We start from the raw sequence: 26,340 nt of genomic DNA, 5'->3' as shown, positions 1-26,340 counted from the left end.
CTGACTACTCCACATTTATTACTAGCTGTATTACATTTATTACTGACTGCTCCACATTTATTACTGACTGCATCACATTTATTACTGACTGCATCACATTTATTACTGACTGCTCCACATTTATTACTGACTGCTCCACATTTATTACTAACTGCATCACATTTATTACTGACTGCATCACATTTATTACTGACTGTATCACATTTATTACTGACTGCTCCACATTTATTACTGACTGTATCACATTTATTACTGACTGCTCCACATTTATTACTGACTGCTCCACATTTATTACTGACTGTATCACATTTATTACTGACTGCTCCACATTTATTACTGACTGCTCCACATTTATTACTGACTGCTCCACATTTATTACTGACTGTATCACATTTATTACTGACTGCTCCACATTTATTACTGACTGTATCACATTTATTACTGACTGCTCCACATTTATTACTGACTGTATCACATTTATTACTGACTGCTCCACATTTATTACTGACTGCTCCACATTTATTACTGACTGCTCCACATTTATTACTGACTGTATCACATTTATTACTGACTGCTCCACATTTATTACTGACTGCTCCACATTTATTACTGACTGTATCACATTTATTACTGACTGCATCACATTTATTACTGACTGCTCCACATTTATTACTTACTGCATCACATTTATTACTGACTGCATCACATTTATTACTGACTGTATCACATTTATTACTGACTGCTCCACATTTATTACATACTGCTCCACTTTTTTTACTGACTGCTTCACATTTATTACTGACTGCATCACATTTATTATTGACTACTTCACATTTATTACTGACTGCTCCACATTTATTACATACTGCTCCACTTTTTTTACTGACTGCTTCACATTTATTACTGACTACTTCACATTTATTACTGACTGTATCACATTTATTACTGACTGTATCACATTTATTACTGACTGCTCCACATTTATTACTGACTGTATCACATTTATTACTGACTGCTCCACATTTATTACTGACTGTATCACATTTATTACTGACTGCTCCACATTTATTACTGACTGCTCCACATTTATTACTGACTGCATCACATTTATTAATGACTGCTCCACATTTATTACTAACTGCATCACATTTATTACTGACTGCTCCACATTTATTACTGACTGTATCACATTTATTACTGACTGCTCCACATTTATTACTGACTGCATCACATTTATTACTGACTGCTCCACATTTATTACTGACTGCTCCACATTTATTACTTACTGCATCACATTTATTACTGACTGCTCCACATTTATTACTGACTGCATCACATTTATTATTGACTGCTCCACATTTATTACATACTGCTCCACTTTTTTTACTGACTGCTTCACATTTATTACTCACTGCTCCACATTTATTACTTACTGCATCACATTTATCAATGACTGCTCCACATTTATTACTAACTGCATCACATTTATTACTGACTGCTCCATATTTATTACTGACTGTATCACATTTATTACTGACTGCTCCACATTTATTATTGACTGCTCCACATTTATTACTGACTGCTCCACATTTATTACTGACTGCTACACATTTATTACTGACTGCTTCACATTTATTACTGACTGTATCACATTTATTACTGACTGCTCCTAATTTATTACTGACTGTATCACATTTATTACTGATTGCTCCACATTTATTACTGACTGCTCCACATTTATTACTGACTGCACCACATTTATTACTGACTGTATCACATTTATTACTGACTGCTACACATTTATTACTGACTACATCACATTTATTACTGACTGCTCCACATTTATTACTGACTGTATCACATTTATTACTGACTGCTCTACATTTATTACTGACTGTATCACATTTATTACTGACTGCTCCAAATTTTTTCTGACTGCTCCACATATTTTACTGACTGCTCCACATTTATTACTGGCTGTATCACATTTATTACTGACTACATCTTATTTATTACTGACTGTATCACATTTATTACTGACTGTATTATATTTATTACTGACTGCTTCTCATTTATTACTGACTGCTCCACATTTATTACTGACTGCTCCACATTTATTACTGACTGCATCACATTTATTACTGACTGCTTCTCATTTATTACTGACTGTATCACATTTATTACTGACTGTATCACATTTATTACTGACTGCTTCTCATTTATTACTGACTGCTCCACATTTATTACTGACTGCTCCACATTTATTACTGACTGCATCACATTTATTACTGACTGCTTCTCATTTATTACTGACTGCATCAAAATTATTAATGACTGCTTCACATTTATTACTGACTGCATCACATTTATTACTTACTGCTCCAAATTTATTACTGACTGTATCACATTTATTATTGACTGTATCACATTTATTACTGACTGCTCCAAATTTATTACTGACTGTATCACATTTATTACTGACTTCTCCACATGTATTACTGACTGTATCACTTTTATTACTGACTGCTCCACATTTATTACTTACTGCTCCACTTTTTTTACTGACTGCTTCACATTTATTACTTACTGCATCACATTTATTACTGACTGTATCACATTTATTACTGACTGCTCCACATTTATTACTGACTGCTCCACATTTATTACTGGCTGTATCACATTTATTACTGACTGCTCCACATTTATTACTGACTGCATCACATTTATTACTGACTGCTCCAAATTTATTACTGACTGCTCCACATTTATTACTGACTGCTCCAAATTTATTACTGACTGTATCACATTTTTTACAGACTGCTCCACATTTATTACTGACTGTATCACATTTATTACTGACTGCTCCACATGTATTACTGACTGTATCACTTTTATTACTGACTGCTTCACATTTATTACTGACTACTTCACATTTATTACTTACTGCATCACATTTATTACTGACTGTATCACATTTATTACTGACTGCATAACATTTATTACTGACTGCTCCACATTTATTACTGACTGCATCACATTTATTACTGACTGTATCACATTTATTATTGACTACTTCACATTTATTACTGACTGCTCCACATTTATTACTGACTGCTCCACATTTATTACTGACTGTATCACATTTATTACTGACTGCTCCACATTTATTACTGACTGCTCCACATTTATTACTGACTGCTCCACATTTATTACTGACTACATCACATTTATTACTGACTGCTCCACATTTATTACTGACTACATCACATTTATTACTGACTGTATCACATTTATTACTGACTGCTCCACATTTATTACTGACTGTTTCACATTTATTACTGACTGTATCACATTTATTACTGACTGCTTCACATTTATTACTGACTGCTCCACATTTATTACTGACTGCTTCACATTTATTACTGACTGCTCCACATTTATTAATGACTATATCACTTTTATTACTAACTGCTCCACATTTTTACTGACTGCTCCACATTTATTACTGACTGTATCACATTTATTAGTGACTGCTACACATTTATTACTGACTGCATCACATTTATTACTGACTGCTACACATTTATTACTGACTACATCACATTTATTACTGACTGCTCCACATTTATTACTGACTGTATCACATTTATTACTGACTGCTCCACATTTATTACTGACTGTATCACATTTATTACTGACTGCTCCAAATTTTTTCTGACTGCTCCACATATATTACTGACTGCTCCACATTTATTACTGGCTGTATTACATTTATTACTGACTGCTCCACATTTATTACTGACTGCTTCACATTTATTACTGACTGCTTCACATTTATTACTGACTGCATCTCATTTATTACTGACTGATCGACATTTATTTCTGACTGCTCCACATTTATTACTGACTGCATCACATTTATTACTGACTGCTCCACATTTATTACTGACTGCATCAAAATTATTAATGACTGCTTCACATTTATTACTGACTGCATCACATTTATTACTTACTGCTCCAAATTTATTACTGACTGTATCATATTTATTACTGACTGTATCACATTTATTACTGACTGCTCCAAATTTATTACTGACTGTATCACATTTATTACTGACTGCATAACATTTATTACTGACTGCTCCACATTTATTACTGACTGTATCACATTTATTACTGACTGCTCCACATTTATTACTGACTGCATCACATTTATTACTGACTGCATAACATTTATTACTGACTGCTCCACATTTATTACTGACTGCATCACATTTATTACTGACTGCATCACATTTATTATTGACTACTTCACATTTATTACTGACTGCTCCACATTTATTACTAACTGCATCACATTTATTACTGACTGCTCCACATTTATTACTGACTGTTCCACATTTATTACTGACTGCTCCACATTTATTACTGACTGTATCACATTTATTACTGACTGCTCCACATTTATTACTGACTGTATCACATTTATTACTGACTGCTCCAAATTTTTTCTGACTGCTCCACATATATTACTGACTGCTCCACATTTATTACTGGCTGTATTACATTTATTACTGACTGCTCCACATTTATTACTGACTGCTTCACATTTATTACTGACTGCTTCACATTTATTACTGACTGCATCTCATTTATTACTGACTGATCGACATTTATTACTGACTGCTCCACATTTATTACTGACTGCATCACATTTATTACTGACTGCTCCACATTTATTACTGACTGCATCAAAATTATTAATGACTGCTTCACATTTATTACTGACTGCATCACATTTATTACTTACTGCTCCAAATTTATTACTGACTGTATCATATTTATTACTGACTGTATCACATTTATTACTGACTGCTCCAAATTTATTACTGACTGTATCACATTTATTACTGACTGCATAACATTTATTACTGACTGCTCCAAATTTATTACTGACTGCTCCACATTTATTACTGGCTGTATCACATTTATTACTTACTGCTCTACATGTATTACTGACTGCTCCACATTTTTTTACTGACTGCTCCACATTTATAACTGACTGTATCACATTTATTACAGACTGTATCACATTTATTACTGACTGCTTCACATTTATTACTGACTGCTCCACATTTATTACTGACTGTATCACATTTATTACCGACTGCTCCACATTTATTACTGGCTGTATCACATTTATTAGTGACTGCTACACATTTATTACTAACTACATCACATTTATTACTGACTGCTCCACATTTATTACTGACTGTATCACATTTATTACTGACTGCTCCACATTTATTACTGACTGTATCACATGTATTACTGACTGCTCCACATTTATTACTGACTGCATCACATTTATTACTGACTGCTACACATTTATTACTGACTGTATCACATTTATTACTGACTATTCCACATTTATTACTGGCTGTATCACATTTATTACTGACTGCTCCACATTTATTACTGACTGCATCACATTTATTACTGACTGCTACACATTTATTACTGACTGTATCACATTTATTACTGACTGCTCCACATTTATTACTGACTGCATCACATTTATTACTGACTGCTACACATTTATTACTGACTGTATCACATTTATTACTGACTGCTCCACATTTATTACTGGCTGTATCACATTTATTACTGACTGCTACACATTTATTACTAACTACATCACATTTATTACTGACTGCTCCACATTTATTACTGACTGTATCACATTTATTACTGACTGCTCCACATTTATTACTGACTGCTCCACATTTATTACTGACTGTATCACATTTATTACTGACTGCTCCACATTTATTACTGACTGTATCACATTTATTACTGACTGCTCCAAATTTTTTCTGACTGCTCCACATTTATTACTGACTGTATCACATTTATTACTGACTGTATCACATTTATTACTGACTGCTCCACATTTATTACTGACTGTATCACATTTATTACTGACTACATCACATTTATTACTGACTGCTCCAAATTTTTTCTGACTGCTCCACATTTATTACTGACTGTATCACATTTATTACTGACTGCTCCACATTTATTACTGACTGCTCCACATTTATTACTGGCTGCATCACATTTATTACTGACTGCTCCACATTTATTACTGACTGTATCACATTTATTACTAACTGCATCACATTTATTACTGACTACATCACATTTATTACTGACTACATCACATTTATTACTGACTGCTTCACATTTATTACTGACTGCTCCACATTTATTACTGACTGCTTCACATTTATTACTGACTGCATCACATTTATTACTGACTGCTCCACATTTATTACTGACTGTATCACATTTATTACTGACTGCTCCACATTTATTACTGACTGCTCCACATTTATTACTGACTGTATCACATTTATTACTGACTGCTCCACATTTATTACTGACTGTATCACATTTATTACTGACTGCTCCACATTTATTACTGACTGTATCACATTTATTACTGACTGCTCCACATTTATTACTGACTGCTCCACATTTATTACTGACTGTATCACATTTATTACTGACTGCTCCACATTTATTACTGGCTGTATCACATTTATTACTGACTGCTCCACATTTATTACTGACTGCATCACATTTATTACTGACTGCATCACATTTATTACTGGCTGTATCACATTTATTACTGACTGCTCCACATTTATTACTGACTGCATCACATTTATTACTGACTGCTCCACATTTATTACTGACTGTATCACATTTATTACTGACTGCTACACATTTATTACTGACTGCTCCACATTTATTACTAACTGTTTCACATTTATTACTGACTGCTCCTAATTTATTGCTGACTACATCACATTTATTACTGAGTGCTACACATTTATTACTGACTGTATCACATTTATTACTGACTGCTCCACATTTATTACTGACTGTATCACATTTATTACTGACTGCTCCACATTTATTACTGACTGCTCCACATTTATTACTGACTGCTCCACATTTATTACTGACTGTATTACATTTATTACTGACTGCTCCACATTTATTACTGACTGCTCCACATTTATTACTGACTGTATTACATTTATTACTGACTGCTCCACATTTATTACTGACGGTATCACATTTATTACTGACTGCTCCACATTTATTACTTACTGTATCACATTTATTATTGACTACTTCACATTTATTACTGACTGCTCCACATTTATTTCTGACTGCATCACATTTATTACTGACTGCTCCACATTTATTACTAACTGCAGCACATTTATTACTGGCTGTATCACATTTATTACTGACTGTATCACATTTATTACTTACTGCTCCACATTTATTACTGACTGCTCCACATTTATTACTGACTGCTCCACATTTATTACTGACTGCTTCACATTTATTACTGACTGCTTCACATTTATTACTGACTGTATCACATTTATTACTGACTGTATCACATTTATTACTGACTGTATCACATTTATTACTTACTGCTCCACATTTATTACTTACTGCTCCACATTTATTACTGACTGCTCCACATTTATTATTGACTGCTCCACATTTATTACTGACTGCTCCACATTTATTACTGACTGCTCCACATTTATTACTGGCTGTATCACATTTACTACTGACTGCTCCACATTTATTACTAACTGCATCGCATTTATTATTGACTACTTCACATTTATTACTGACTGCTCCACATTTATTAATGACTGCTCCACATTTATTACTGGCTGTATCACATTTACTACTGACTGCTCCACATTTATTACTAACTGCATCACATTTATTACTGACTGCTCCACATTTATTACTAACTGCATCACATTTATTACTGACTGCTCCACATTTATTACTGACTGCTCCACATTTATTACTGACTGCATCACATTTATTACTGACTGCTACACATTTATTACTGACTGCATCGCATTTATTATTGACTACTTCACATTTATTACTGACTACATCACATTTATTACTAACTGCATCACATTTATTACTGACTGCTCCACATTTATTACTGACTGCTCCACATTTATTACTGACTGCATCACATTTATTACTGACTGCTCCACATTTATTACTAGCTGTATCACATTTACTACTGACTGCTCCACATTTATTACTAACTGCATCACATTTATTACTGACTGCTCCATATTTATTACTGACTGCTCCACATTTATTACTGACTGCATCACATTTATTACTGACTGCTCCACATTTATTACTGACTGCTACACATTTATTACTGACTGTATCACATTTATTACTGACTGTATCACATTTATTACTGACTGTATCACATTTATTACTGACTGCTCCACATTTATTACTGACTGCTCCACATTTATTACTGACTGCATCACATTTATTACTGACTGCTCCACATTTATTACTTACTGCATCACATTTATTACTGGCTGTATCACATTTATTACTGACTGCTCCACATTTATTACTGACTGCATCACATTTATTACTGACTGCTCCACATTTATTACTGACTGCTCCACATTTATTACTGACTGCATCACATTTATTACTGACTGCTACACATTTATTACTGACTGCTACACATTTATTACTGACTGCATCACATTTATTACTGACTGCTCCACATTTATTACTGAATGCTCCACATTTATTACTGACTGCATCACATTTATTACTGACTGCTCCACATTTATTACTGACTGTATCACATTTATTACTGACTGCTCCACATTTATTACTGACTACATTACATTTATTACTGACTGCTCCTAATTTATCACTGACTACATCACATTTATTACTGGCTGTATCACATTTATTACTGACTGTATCACATTTATTATTGACTACTTCACATTTATTACTGACTGCTCCACATTTATTACTGACTGTATCACATTTATTACTGACTGCTCCTAATTTATCACTGACTACATCACATTTATTACTGACTGTATTACATTTATTATTGACTACTTCACATTTATTACTGACTGTATCACATTTATTATTGACTACTTCACATTTATTACTGACTGCTTCACATTTATTACTGACTGCTCCACATTTATTACTAACTGCATCACATTTATTACTGACTGTATCACATTTATTACTGACTGCTCCACATTTATTACTGACTGCTCCACATTTATTACTGACTGTATCACATTTATTACTGACTGCTCCACATTTATTACTGGCTGTATCACATTTATTACTGACTGCTCCACATTTATTACTGACTGCATCACATTTATTACTGACTGCTCCACATTTATTACTGACTGTATCACATTTATTACTGACTGCTACACATTTATTACTGACTGCTCCACATTTATTACTAACTGTTTCACATTTATTACTGACTGCTCCTAATTTATTACTGACTACATCACATTTATTACTGAGTGCTACACATTTATTACTGACTGTATCACATTTATTACTGACTGCTCCACATTTATTACTGACTGTATCACATTTATTACTGACTGCTCCACATTTATTACTGACTGCTCCACATTTATTACTGACTGCTCCACATTTATTACTGACTGTATTACATTTATTACTGACTGCTCCACATTTATTACTGACTGCTCCACATTTATTACTGACTGTATCACATTTATTACTGACTGCATCACATTTATTACTGACGGTATCACATTTATTACTGACTGCTCCACATTTATTACTTACTGTATCACATTTATTATTGACTACTTCACATTTATTACTGACTGCTCCACATTTATTACTGACTGCATCACATTTATTACTGACTGCTCCACATTTATTACTAACTGCAGCACATTTATTACTGGCTGTATCACATTTATTACTGACTGTATCACATTTATTACTTACTGCTCCACATTTATTACTGACTGCTCCACATTTATTACTGACTGCTTCACATTTATTACTGACTGCTTCACATTTATTACTGACTGTATCACATTTATTACTGACTGTATCACATTTATTACTTACTGCTCCACATTTATTACTTACTGCTCCACATTTATTACTGACTGCTCCACATTTATTATTGACTGCTCCACATTTATTACTGACTGCTCCACATTTATTACTGACTGCTCCACATTTATTACTGGCTGTATCACATTTACTACTGACTGCTCCACATTTATTACTAACTGCATCGCATTTATTATTGACTACTTCACATTTATTACTGACTACATCACATTTATTACTAACTGCATCACATTTATTACTGACTGCTCCACATTTATTACTGACTGCTCCACATTTATTACTGACTGCATCACATTTATTACTGACTGCTCCACATTTATTACTAGCTGTATCACATTTACTACTGACTGCTCCACATTTATTACTAACTGCATCACATTTATTACTGACTGCTCCATATTTATTACTGACTGCTCCACATTTATTACTGACTGCATCACATTTATTACTGACTGCTCCACATTTATTACTGACTGCTACACATTTATTACTGACTGTATCACATTTATTACTGACTGTATCACATTTATTACTGACTGTATCACATTTATTACTGACTGCTCCACATTTATTACTGACTGCTCCACATTTATTACTGACTGCATCACATTTATTACTGACTGTATCACATTTATTACTTACTGCATCACATTTATTACTGGCTGTATCACATTTATTACTGACTGCTCCACATTTATTACTGACTGCATCGCATTTATTACTGACTGCTCCACATTTATTACTGACTGCTCCACATTTATTACTGACTGCATCACATTTATTACTGACTGCTACACATTTATTACTGACTGCTACACATTTATTACTGACTGCATCATATTTATTACTGACTGCTCCACATTTATTACTGAATGCTCCACATTTATTACTGACTGTATCACATTTATTACTGACTGCTCCACATTTATTACTGACTGTATCACATTTATTACTGACTGCTCCTAATTTATCACTGACTACATCACATTTATTACTGACTGTATCACATTTATTATTGACTATTTCACATTTATTACTGACTGTATCACATTTATTATTGACTACTTCACATTTATTACTGACTGCTTCACATTTATTACTGACTGCTCCACATTTATTACTAACTGCATCACATTTATTACTGACTGTATCACATTTTTTACTGACTGCTCCACATTTATTACTGACTGCATCACATTTATTACTGACTGCTCCACATTTATTACTCACTGCTGCACATTTATTACTGACTGTATCACATTTATTACTGACTGCTCCACATTTATCACTAACTGTATAACATTTATTACTGACTGCTCCACATTTATTACTGACTGCATCACATTTATTACTGACTGCTCCACATTTATTACTGACTGCTGCACATTTATTACTGACTGTATCACATTTATTACTGACTGCTCCACATTTATTACTGACTGTATCACATTTATTACTGACTGCTCCACAATTATTACTGACTGCATCACATTTATTATTGACTACTTCACATTTATTACTGACTGTATCACATTTATTACTGACTGCTCCACATTTATTACTGACTGTATCACATTTATTACTGACTGTTCCACATTTATTACTGACTGCTCCACATTTATTACTGACTGCATCACATTTATTACTGACTGCTCCACATTTATTACTGACTGTATCACATTTATTACTGACTGCTCCACATTTATTACTGACTGCTTCACATTTATTACTGACTGTATCACATTTATTACTGACTGCTCCACATTTATTACTGACTGTATCACATTTATTTCTGACTGCTCCACATTTATTACTGACTGCTCCACATTTATTACTGACTGTATCACATTTATTACTGACTGCTCCACATTTATTACTGACTGCTCCACATTTATTACTAACTGTATCACATTTATTACTGACTGCTCCACATTTATTACTGACTGTATCACATTTATTACTGACTGCTCCACATTTATTACTGACTGTATCACATTTATTACTGACTGCTCCACATTTATTACTAACTACTTCACATTTATTACTGACTGCTCCACATTTATTACTAACTACTTCACATTTATTACTGACTGTATCACATTTATTACTGACTGCTCCACATTTATTACTGACTGCTCCACATTTATTACTGGCTGTATCACATTTATTACTGACTGTTTTACATTTATTACTGACTGCTCCACATTTATTACTGACTGCTCCACATTTATTACTGGCTGTATCACATTTATTACTGACTGCTCCACATTTATTACTGACTGCTCCACATTTATTACTGGCTGTATCACATTTCTTACTGACTGCTCCACATTTATTACTGACTGCTCCACATTTCTTACTGGCTGTATCACATTTATTACTGACTGTTTTACATTTATTACTGACTGCTCCACATTTATTACTGACTGCTCCACATTTATTACTGACTGCTCCACATTTATTACTGACTGCTCCACATTTATTACTGACTGCTCCACATTTATTACTGGCTGTATCACATTTCTTACTGACTGCTCCACATTTATTACTGACTGCTCCACATTTATTACTGGCTGTATCACATTTATTACTGACTGCTCTACATTTATTACTGACTGCTCCACATTTATTACTGACTGCTCCACATTTACTACTGGCTGTATCACATTTATTACTGACTGCTCCACATTTATTACTGACTGCATCACATTTATTATTGACTACTTCACATTTATTACTGACTGCTCCACATTTATTACTAACTGCATCACATTTATTACTGACTGCTCCACATTTATTACTGGCTGTATCACATTTATTACTGACTGCTCCACATTTATCACTGACTGTATCACATTTATTACTGACTGCTCCACATTTATTACTGACTGCTCCACATTTATTACTGACTGCTCCACATTTATTACTGACTGCATCACATTTATTATTGACTACTTCACATTTATTACTCACTGCTCCACATTTATTACTAACTGCATCACATTTATTACTGACTGCTCCACATTTATTACTGACTGTATCACATTTATTACTGACTGCTCCACATTTATTACTGGCTGTATCACATTTATTACTGACTGCTCCACATTTATCACTGACTGTATCACATTTATTACTGACTGCTCCACATTTATTACTGACTGCTCCACATTTATTACTGACTGCTACACATTTATTACTGACTGCATCACATTTATTACTGACTGCTCCTAATTTATTACTGACTACATCACATTTATTACTGACTGTATCACATTTATTACTGACTGCTCCACATTTATTACTGACTGCTCCACATTTATTACAGACTGCTCCATATTTATTACTTACTGCATCACATTTATTAATGACTGTATCACATTTATTACTGACTGCATCACATTTATTACTGACTGTATCACATTTATTACTGACTGCTCCACATTTATTACTGACTACATCACATTTATTACTGACTGCTCCACATTTATTACTGACTGCTACACATTTATTACTGACTGTATCACATTTATTACTGACTGCTCCACATTTATTACTGACTACATCACATTTATTACTGACTGCTCCACATTTATTACTTACTGCATCACATTTATTACTGACTGCATCACATTTATTACTGACTGTATCACATTTATTACTGACTGTATCACATTTATTACTGACTGTATCACATTTATTACTGACTGCTCCACATTTATTACTGACTGCTCCACATTTATTACTGACTGCATCACATTTATTACTGACTGCTCCACATTTATTACTTACTGCATCACATTTATTACTGGCTGTATCACATTTATTACTGACTGCTCCACATTTATTACTGACTGCATCACATTTATTACTGACTGCTCCACATTTATTACTGACTGCTCCACATTTATTACTGACTGCATCACATTTATTACTGACTGCTACACATTTATTACTGACTGCTACACATTTATTACTGACTGCATCACATTTATTACTGACTGCTCCACATTTATTACTGAATGCTCCACATTTATTACTGACTGCTCCACATTTATTACTAACTGTTTCACATTTATTACTGACTGCTCCTAATTTATTACTGACTACATCACATTTATTACTGACTGTATCACATTTATTATTGACTACTTCACATTTATTACTGACTGTATCACATTTATTACTGACTGTATCACATTTATTATTGACTACTTCACATTTATTACTGACTGCTCCACATTTATTACTGACTGTATCACATTTATTACTGACTGCTCCTAATTTATCACTGACTACATCACATTTATTACTGACTGTATCACATTTATTATTGACTACTTCACATTTATTACTGACTGTATCACATTTATTATTGACTACTTCACATTTATTACTGACTGCTTCACATTTATTACTGACTGCTCCACATTTATTACTAACTGCATCACATTTATTACTGACTGTATCACATTTATTACTGACTGCTCCACATTTATTACTGACTGCTCCACATTTATTACTGACTGTATCACATTTATTACTGACTGCTCCACATTTATTACTGGCTGTATCACATTTATTACTGACTGCTCCACATTTATTACTGACTGCATCACATTTATTACTGACTGCTCCACATTTATTACTGACTGTATCACATTTATTACTGACTGCTACACATTTATTACTGACTGCTCCACATTTATTACTAACTGTTTCACATTTATTACTGACTGCTCCTAATTTATTACTGACTACATCACATTTATTACTGAGTGCTACACATTTATTACTGACTGTATCACATTTATTACTGACTGCTCCACATTTATTACTGACTGTATCACATTTATTACTGACTGCTCCACATTTATTACTGACTGCTCCACATTTATTACTGACTGCTCCACATTTATTACTGACTGTATTACATTTATTACTGACTGCTCCACATTTATTACTGACTGCTCCACATTTATTACTGACTGTATCACATTTATTACTGACTGCATCACATTTATTACTGACGGTATCACATTTATTACTGACTGCTCCACATTTATTACTTACTGTATCACATTTATTATTGACTACTTCACATTTATTACTGACTGCTCCACATTTATTACTGACTGCATCACATTTATTACTGACTGCTCCACATTTATTACTAACTGCAGCACATTTATTACTGGCTGTATCACATTTATTACTGACTGTATCACATTTATTACTTACTGCTCCACATTTATTACTGACTGCTCCACATTTATTACTGACTGCTTCACATTTATTACTGACTGCTTCACATTTATTACTGACTGTATCACATTTATTACTGACTGTATCACATTTATTACTTACTGCTCCACATTTATTACTTACTGCTCCACATTTATTACTGACTGCTCCACATTTATTATTGACTGCTCCACATTTATTACTGACTGCTCCACATTTATTACTGACTGCTCCACATTTATTACTGGCTGTATCACATTTACTACTGGCTGCTCCACATTTATTACTAACTGCATCGCATTTATTATTGACTACTTCACATTTATTACTGACTACATCACATTTATTACTAACTGCATCACATTTATTACTGACTGCTCCACATTTATTACTGACTGTATCACATTTATTACTGACTGCTCCACATTTATTACTGACTACATCACATTTATTACTAACTGCATCACATTTATTACTGACTGCTCCACATTTATTACTGACTGCATCACATTTATTACTGACTGCTCCACATTTATTACTAGCTGTATCACATTTACTACTGACTGCTCCACATTTATTACTAACTGCATCACATTTATTACTGACTGCTTCATATTTATTACTGACTGCTCCACATTTATTACTGACTGCATCACATTTATTACTGACTGCTCCACATTTATTACTGACTGCTACACATTTATTACTGACTGTATCACATTTATTACTGACTGTATCACATTTATTACTGACTGTATCACATTTATTACTGACTGCTCCACATTTATTACTGACTGCATCACATTTATTACTGACTGTATCACATTTATTACTTACTGCATCACATTTATTACTGGCTGTATCACATTTATTACTGACTGCTCCACATTTATTACTGACTGCATCGCATTTATTACTGACTGCTCCACATTTATTACTGACTGCTCCACATTTATTACTGAATGCTCCACATTTATTACTGACTGTATCACATTTATTACTGACTGCTCCACATTTATTACTGACTGTATCACATTTATTACTGACTGCTCCTAATTTATCACTGACTACATCACATTTATTACTGACTGTATCACATTTATTATTGACTACTTCACATTTATTACTGACTGTATCACATTTATTATTGACTACTTCACATTTATTACTGACTGCTTCACATTTATTACTGACTGCTCCACATTTATTACTAACTGCATCACATTTATTACTGACTGTATCTCATTTTTTACTGACTGCTCCACATTTATTACTGACTGCATCACATTTATTACTGACTGCTCCACATTTATTACTCACTGCTGCACATTTATTACTGACTGTATCACATTTATTACTGACTGCTCCACATTTATCACTAACTGTATCACATTTATTACTGACTGCTCCACATTTATTACTGACTGCATCACATTTATTACTGACTGCTCCACATTTATTACTGACTGCTGCACATTTATTACTGACTGTATCACATTTATTACTGACTGCTCCACATTTATTACTGACTGTATCACATTTATTACTGACTGCTCCACAATTATTACTGACTGCATCACATTTATTATTGACTACTTCACATTTATTACTGACTGTATCACATTTATTACTGACTGCTCCACATTTATTACTGACTGTATCACATTTATTACTGACTGTTCCACATTTATTACTGACTGCTCCACATTTATTACTGACTGCATCACATTTATTACTGACTGCTCCACATTTATTACTGACTGTATCACATTTATTACTGACTGCTCCACATTTATTACTGACTGCTTCACATTTATTACTGACTGTATCACATTTATTACTGACTGCTCCACATTTATTACTGACTGTATCACATTTATTTCTGACTGCTCCACATTTATTACTGACTGCTCCACATTTATTACTGACTGTATCACATTTATTACTGACTGCTCCACATTTATTACTGACTGCTCCACATTTATTACTAACTGTATCACATTTATTACTGACTGCTCCACATTTATTACTGACTGTATCACATTTATTACTGACTGCTCCACATTTATTACTGACTGTATCACATTTATTACTGACTGCTCCACATTTATTACTAACTACTTCACATTTATTACTGACTGCTCCACATTTATTACTGACTGCTCCACATTTATTACTGGCTGTATCACATTTCTTACTGACTGCTCCACATTTATTACTGACTGCTCCACATTTATTACTGGCTGTATCACATTTATTACTGACTGTTTTACATTTATTACTGACTGCTCCACATTTATTACTGACTGCTCCACATTTATTACTGGCTGTATCACATTTATTACTGACTGCTCCACATTTATTACTGACTGCTCCACATTTATTACTGGCTGTATCACATTTCTTACTGACTGCTCCACATTTATTACTGACTGCTCCACATTTCTTACTGGCTGTATCACATTTATTACTGACTGTTTTACATTTATTACTGACTGCTCCACATTTATTACTGACTGCTCCACATTTATTACTGACTGCTCCACATTTATTACTGACTGCTCCACATTTATTACCGGCTGTATCACATTTCTTACTGACTGCTCCACATTTATTACTGACTGCTCCACATTTATTACTGGCTGTATCACATTTATTACTGACTGCTCTACATTTATTACTGACTGCTCCACATTTATTACTGACTGCTCCACATTTACTACTGGCTGTATCACATTTATTACTGACTGCTCCACATTTATTACTGACTGCATCACATTTATTATTGACTACTTCACATTTATTACTGACTGCTCCACATTTATTACTAACTGCATCACATTTATTACTGACTGCTCCACATTTATTACTGACTGTATCACATTTATTACTGACTGCTCCACATTTATTACTGGCTGTATCACATTTATTACTGACTGCTCCACATTTATCACTGACTGTATCACATTTATTACTGACTGCTCCACATTTATTACTGACTGCTCCACATTTATTACTGACTGCTCCACATTTATTACTGACTGCATCACATTTATTATTGACTACTTCACATTTATTACTCACTGCTCCACATTTATTACTAACTGCATCACATTTATTACTGACTGCTCCACATTTATTACTGACTGTATCACATTTATTACTGACTGCTCCACATTTATTACTGGCTGTATCACATTTATTACTGACTGCTCCACATTTATCACTGACTGTATCACATTTATTACTGACTGCTCCACATTTATTACTGACTGCTCCACATTTATTACTGACTGCTACACATTTATTACTGACTGCATCACATTTATTACTGACTGCTCCTAATTTATTACTGACTACATCACATTTATTACTGACTGTATCACATTTATTACTGACTGCTCCACATTTATTACTGACTGCTCCACATTTATTACAGACTGCTCCATATTTATTACTTACTGCATCACATTTATTAATGACTGTATCACATTTATTACTGACTGCATCACATTTATTACTGACTGTATCACATTTATTACTGACTGCTCCACATTTATTACTGACTACATCACATTTATTACTGACTGCTCCACATTTATTACTGACTGCTCCACATTTATTACTGACTGCTTCACATTTATTACTGACTGCTCCACATTTATTACTGACTGCTCCACATTTATTACTAACTGCATCACATTTATTACTGACTGCTTCACATTTATTACTGACTGTATCACATTAATTACTGACTGTATCACATTAATTACTGACTGCTCCACATTTATTACTGACTGCTCCACATTTATTACTTACTGCATCACATTTATTACTGACTGTATTACATTTATTATTGACTACTTCACATTTATTACTGACTGCTCCACATTTATTACTAACTGCATCACATTTATTACTGACTGCTCCACATTTATTACTGACTGTATCACATTTATTACTGACTGCTCCACATTTATTACTGACTGCTCCACATTTATTACTGACTGCATCACATTTATTACTGACTGCTTCACATTTATTACTGACTGTATCACATTAATTACTGACTGCTCCACATTTATTACTGACTGCATCACATTTATTACTGACTACATCACATTTATTACTGACTGTATCACATTAATTACTGACTGCTCCACATTTATTACTGACTGCTCCACATTTATTACTTACTGCATCACATTTATTACTGACTGTATTACATTTATTATTGACTACTTCACATTTATTACTGACTGCTCCACATTTATTACTAACTGCATCACATTTATTACTGACTGCTCCACATTTATTACTGACTGTATCACATTTATTACTGACTGCTCCACATTTATTACTGACTGCTCCACATTTATTACTAACTGCATCACATTTATTACTGACTGCTTCACATTTATTACTGACTGTATCACATTAATTACTGACTGCTCCACATTTATTACTGACTGCTCCACATTTATTACTGACTGTATCACATTTATTACTGACTGCTCCACATTTTTTGCTGACTGTATCACATTTATTACTGACTGCTCCACATTTATTACTGACTGTATCACATTTATTACTGACTACATCACATTTATTACTGACTGCTCCACATTTATTACTTACTGCTCCACTTTTTTTACTAACTGCTTCACATTTATTACTGACTACTTCACATTTATTACTGACTGCTCCACATTTATTACTGACTGCATCACATTTATTACTGACTGCTCCACATTTCTTACTGACTGGTCCACATTTATTACTGGCTGTATCACATTTATTACTGACTGCTCCACATTTATTACTGACTGCTCCACATTTATTACTGATTACATTACATTTATTACTGACTAATCCACATTTATTACTGACTGTATCACATTTATTACTGACTGCTCCACATTTATTACTGACTGCTACACATTTATTACTAACTGCATCACATTTATTACTGACTGTATCACATTTATTACTGACTGCTACACATTTATTACTGACTGCTACACATTTATTACTGACTACATTACATTTATTACTGACTAATCCACATTTATTACTGACTGTATCACATTTATTACGGACTGCTCCACATGTATTACTGACTGTATCACATTTATTACTGACTGCTCCACATTTATAACGGACTGTATCACATTTATTACTGGCTGCTCCACATTTATTACTTACTGCTCCACTTTTTTTACTGACTGCTTCACATATATTACTGACTGCTCCACATTTATTACTGACTGCTCCACATTTATTACTGACTGCATCACATTTATTACTGACTGCTCCACATTTATTACTGACTGCATCACATTTATTACTGACTGCTCCACATTTATTACTGACTGCAAGACATTTTTTACTGACTGCTCCACATTTATTACTGACTGCTCCACATTTATTACTGACTGCTCCACATTTATTACTGACTGTATCACATTTATTACTGACTGGTCCACATTTATTACTGACTGTATCACATTTATTACTGACTGGTCCACATTTATTACTGACTGTATCACATTTATTACTGACTGCATCACATTTATTACTGACTGCATCACATTTATTACTGACTGCTCCACATTTATTACTGACTGCTCCACATTTATTACTGACTGCATCACATTTATTACTGACTACATCACATTTATTACTGACTGCTCCACATTTATTACTGACTGGTCCACATTTATTACTGGCTGTATCACATTTATTACTGACTGCTCTACATTTATTACTGACTGCTCCACATTTATTACAGACTGCTCCACATTTATTACTGACTGCTCCACATTTATTACTGACTGTATCACATTTATTACTGACTGCTCCACATTTATTACTGACTGCTACACATTTATTACTAACTGCATCACATTTATTACTGACTAATCCACATTTATTACTGACTGTATCACATTTATTACTGACTGCTCCACATGTATTACTGACTGTATCACATTTATTACTGACTGCTCCACATTTATTACTGACTGCTCCACATTTATTACTGACTGCTCCACATTTATTACTGGCTGTATCACATTTATTACTGACTGCTCCACATTTATTACTGACTGTATCACATTTATTACTGACTGCATCACATTTATTACTGACTGCTCCTAATTTATTACTGACTGTATCACATTTATTACTGATTGCTCCACATTTATTACTGACTGCTCCACATTTATTACTGACTGCTCCACATTTATTACTGACTGCTCCACATTTATTACTGACTGTATCACATTTATTACTGACTGCTCCACATGTATTACTGACTGTATCAAATTTATTACTGACTGCTCCACATTTATTACTGACTGCATCACATTTATTACTGACTGCATCACATTTATTACTGACTGTATCACATTTATTCCTGACTGCTCCACATTTATTACTGACTGTATCACATTTATTACTGACTGCATCACATTTATTACTGACTGTATTACATTTATTATTGACTACTTCACATTTATTACTGACTGCTCCACATTTATTACTAACTGCATCACATTTATTACTGACTGCTCCACATTTATTACTGACTGTATCACATTGATTACTGACTGCTCCACATTTATTACTGACTGCTCCACATTTATTACTGACTGCTTCACATTTATTACTGACTACTTCACATTTATTACTGACTGCTCCACATTTATTACTGACTGCTCCACATTTATTACTGACTGCTCCACATTTATTACTGACTACATTACATTTATTACTGACTAATCCACATTTATTACTGACTGTATCACATTTATTACTGACTGCTCCACATTTATTACTGACTGCATCACATTTATTACTGACTGCATCACATTTATTACTGACTGCATCACATTTATTACTGACTGTATCACATTTATTCCTGACTGCTCCACATTTATTACTGACTGTATCACATTTATTACTGACTGCATTACATTTATTACTGACTGTATTACATTTATTATTGACTACTTCACATTTATTACTGACTGCTCCACATTTATTACTAACTGCATCACATTTATTACTGACTGCTCCACATTTATTACTGACTGTATCACATTTATTACTGACTGCTCCACATTTATTACTGACTGCTCCACATTTATTACTGACTGCTTCACATTTATTACTGACTACTTCACATTTATTACTGACTGCTCCACATTTATTACTGACTGCTCCACATTTATTACTGACTGCTCCACATTTATTACTGGCTGTATCACATTTATTACTGACTGCTCCACATTTATTACTGACTGTATCACATTTATTACTGACTGCATCACATTTATTACTGACTGCTCCTAATTTATTACTGACTACATCACATTTATTACTGACTGCTCCACATTTATTACTGACTGTATCACATTTATTACTGACTGCATCACATTTATTACTGACTGTATTACATTTATTATTGACTACTTCACATTTATTACTGACTGCTCCACATTTATTACTAACTGCATCACATTTATTACTGACTGCTCCACATTTATTACTGACTGTATCACATTTATTACTGACTGCTCCACATTTATTACTGACTGCTCCACATTTATTACTGACTGCTTCACATTTATTACTGACTACTTCACATTTATTACTGACTGCTCCACATTTATTACTGACTGCTCCACATTTATTACTGACTGCTCCACATTTATTACTGACTACATTACATTTATTACTGACTAATCCACATTTATTACTGACTGTATCACATTTATTACTGACTGCTCCACATTTATTACTGACTGCTACACATTTATTACTGACTGTATCACATTTATTACTGACTGCTCCACATTTATTACTGACTGTATCACATTTATTACTTACTGCTCCACATTTATTACTGACTGCATCACATTTATTACTGACTGTATCACATTTATTACTGACTGCTACACATTTATTACTGACTACATTACATTTATTACTGACTAATCCACATTTATTACTGACTGTATCACATTTATTACTGACTGCTCCACATGTATTACTGACTGTATCACATTTATTACTGACTGCTCCACATTTATAACGGACTGTATCACATTTATTACTGGCTGCTCCACATTTATTACTTACTGCTCCACTTTTTTTACTGACTGCTTCACATATATTACTGACTGCTCCACATTTATTACTGACTGCTCCACATTTATTACTGACTGCATCACATTTATTACTGACTGCTCCACATTTATTACTGACTGCATCACATTTATTACTGACTGCTCCACATTTATTACTGACTGCAAGACATTTTTTACTGACTGCTCCACATTTATTACTGACTGCTCCACATTTATTACTGGCTGTATCACATTTATTACTGACTGCTTCACATTTATTACTGACTGTATCACATTTATTACTGACTGGTCCACATTTATTACTGACTGTATCACATTTATTACTGACTGCATCACATTTATTACTGACTGCATCACATTTATTACTGACTGCTCCACATTTATTACTGACTGCTCCACATTTATTACTGACTGCATCACATTTATTACTGACTACATCACATTTATTACTGACTGCTCCACATTTATTACTGACTGGTCCACATTTATTACTGGCTGTATCACATTTATTACTGACTGCTCTACATTTATTACTGACTGCTCCACATTTATTACAGACTGCTCCACATTTATTACTGACTGCTCCACATTTATTACTGACTGGTCCACATTTATTACTGGCTGTATCACATTTATTACTGACTGCTCCACATTTATTACTGACTGTATCACATTTATTACTGACTGCTCCACATTTATTACTGACTGCTACACATTTATTACTAACTGCATCACATTTATTACTGACTGTATCACATTTATTACTGACTGCTACACATTTATTACTGACTACATTACATTTATTACTGACTAATCCACATTTATTACTGACTGTATCACATTTATTACTGACTGCTCCACATGTATTACTGACTGTATCACATTTATTACTGACTGCTCCACATTTATTACTGACTGCTCCACATTTATTACTGACTGCTCCACATTTATTACTGGCTGTATCACATTTATTACTGACTGCTCCACATTTATTACTGACTGTATCACATTTATTACTGACTGCATCACATTTATTACTGACTGCTCCTAATTTATTACTGACTACATCACATTTATTACTGACTGCTCCACATTTATTACTGACTGTATCACATTTATTACTGATTGCTCCACATTTATTACTGACTGCTCCACATTTATTACTGACTGCTCCACATTTATTACTGACTGCTCCACATTTATTACTGACTGCTCCAAATTTATAACTGACTGTATCACATTTATTACTGACTGCTCCACATGTATTACTGACTGTATCAAATTTATTACTGACTGCTCCACATTTATTACTGACTGCATCACATTTATTACTGACTGCATCACATTTATTACTGACTGTATCACATTTATTCCTGACTGCTCCACATTTATTACTGACTGTATCACATTTATTACTGACTGCATCACATTTATTTCTGACTGCATCACATTTATTACTGACTGCATCACAATTATTACTGACTGTATCACATTTATTACTGACTGCTCCACATTTATTACTGACTGCATCACATTTATTACTGACTGCATCACATTTATTACTGACTGCATAACATTTATTACTGACTGCTCCACATTTATTACTGACTGCATAACATTTATTACTGACTGTATCACATTTATTATTGACTACTTCACATTTATTACTGACTGCTCCACATTTATTACTGACTGCTCCACATTTATTACTTACTGCATCACATTTATTACTGACTACTCCACATTTATTACTCACTGTATCACATTTATTACTGGCTGTATCACATTTATTACTGACTGCTACACATTTATTACTGACTACATTACATTTATTACTGACTGCTCCACATTTATTACTGACTGTATCACATTTATTACTGACTGCTCCACATATATTACTGACTGTATCACATTTATTACTGACTGCTCCACATGTATTACTGACTGTATCACATATATTACTGACTGCTCCACATTTATTACTTACTGCATCACATTTATTACTGACTGCTCCACATTTATTACTTACTGTATCACATTTATTACTGACTGCTCCACATTTATTACTGACTGCTCCACATTTATTACTAACTGCATCTCATTTTTTACTGACTGCTCCACATTTATTACTGACTGCATCACAATTATTACTGACTGTATCACATTTATTACTGACTGCTCCATGTTTATTACTGACTACATCACATTTATTGCTGACTGCATTACATTTATTACTGACTACATCACATTTATTACTGACTGCTCCACATTTATTACTGACTGCTTCACATTTATTACTGACTGTATCACATTTATTACTGACTGTATCACATTTATTACTGTCTGTATCACATTTATTACTGACTGCTCCACAGTTATTACTGACTGCTCCACATTTTTAACTGACTGCTCCACATTTATTACTGACTGCTCCACATTTATTACTGACTGCTCCACATTTATTACTGACTGCATCTCATTTATTACTGACTGCTCCACATTTATTACTGACTGTATCACATTTATTACTGACTGCTCCACATTTTTTACTGACTGTATCACATTTATTACTGACTGCTCCACATTTATTACTGACTACATCACATTTATTACTGACTGCATCACATTTATTACTGACTGCATCACATTTATTACTGACTGTATCACATTTATTACTGACTGCTCCACATTTATTACTGACTGCATCTCATTTATTACTGACTGCACGACATTTATTACTGACTGCTCCACATTTATTACTGACTGCTCCATATGTATTACTGACTGCTCCACATTTATTACTGACTGCTCCACATTTATTACTGACTGCTCCATATTTATTACTGACTGCTCCACATTTATTACTAACTGTATTACATTTATTACTGACTGCTCC

This window comes from Engystomops pustulosus, chromosome 7 (assembly GCF_040894005.1).
Source record: "Engystomops pustulosus chromosome 7, aEngPut4.maternal, whole genome shotgun sequence".
Classification (NCBI taxonomy): Eukaryota; Metazoa; Chordata; class Amphibia; order Anura; family Leptodactylidae; genus Engystomops; species Engystomops pustulosus.
Note: the sequence above shows the minus strand (reverse complement) of the source record.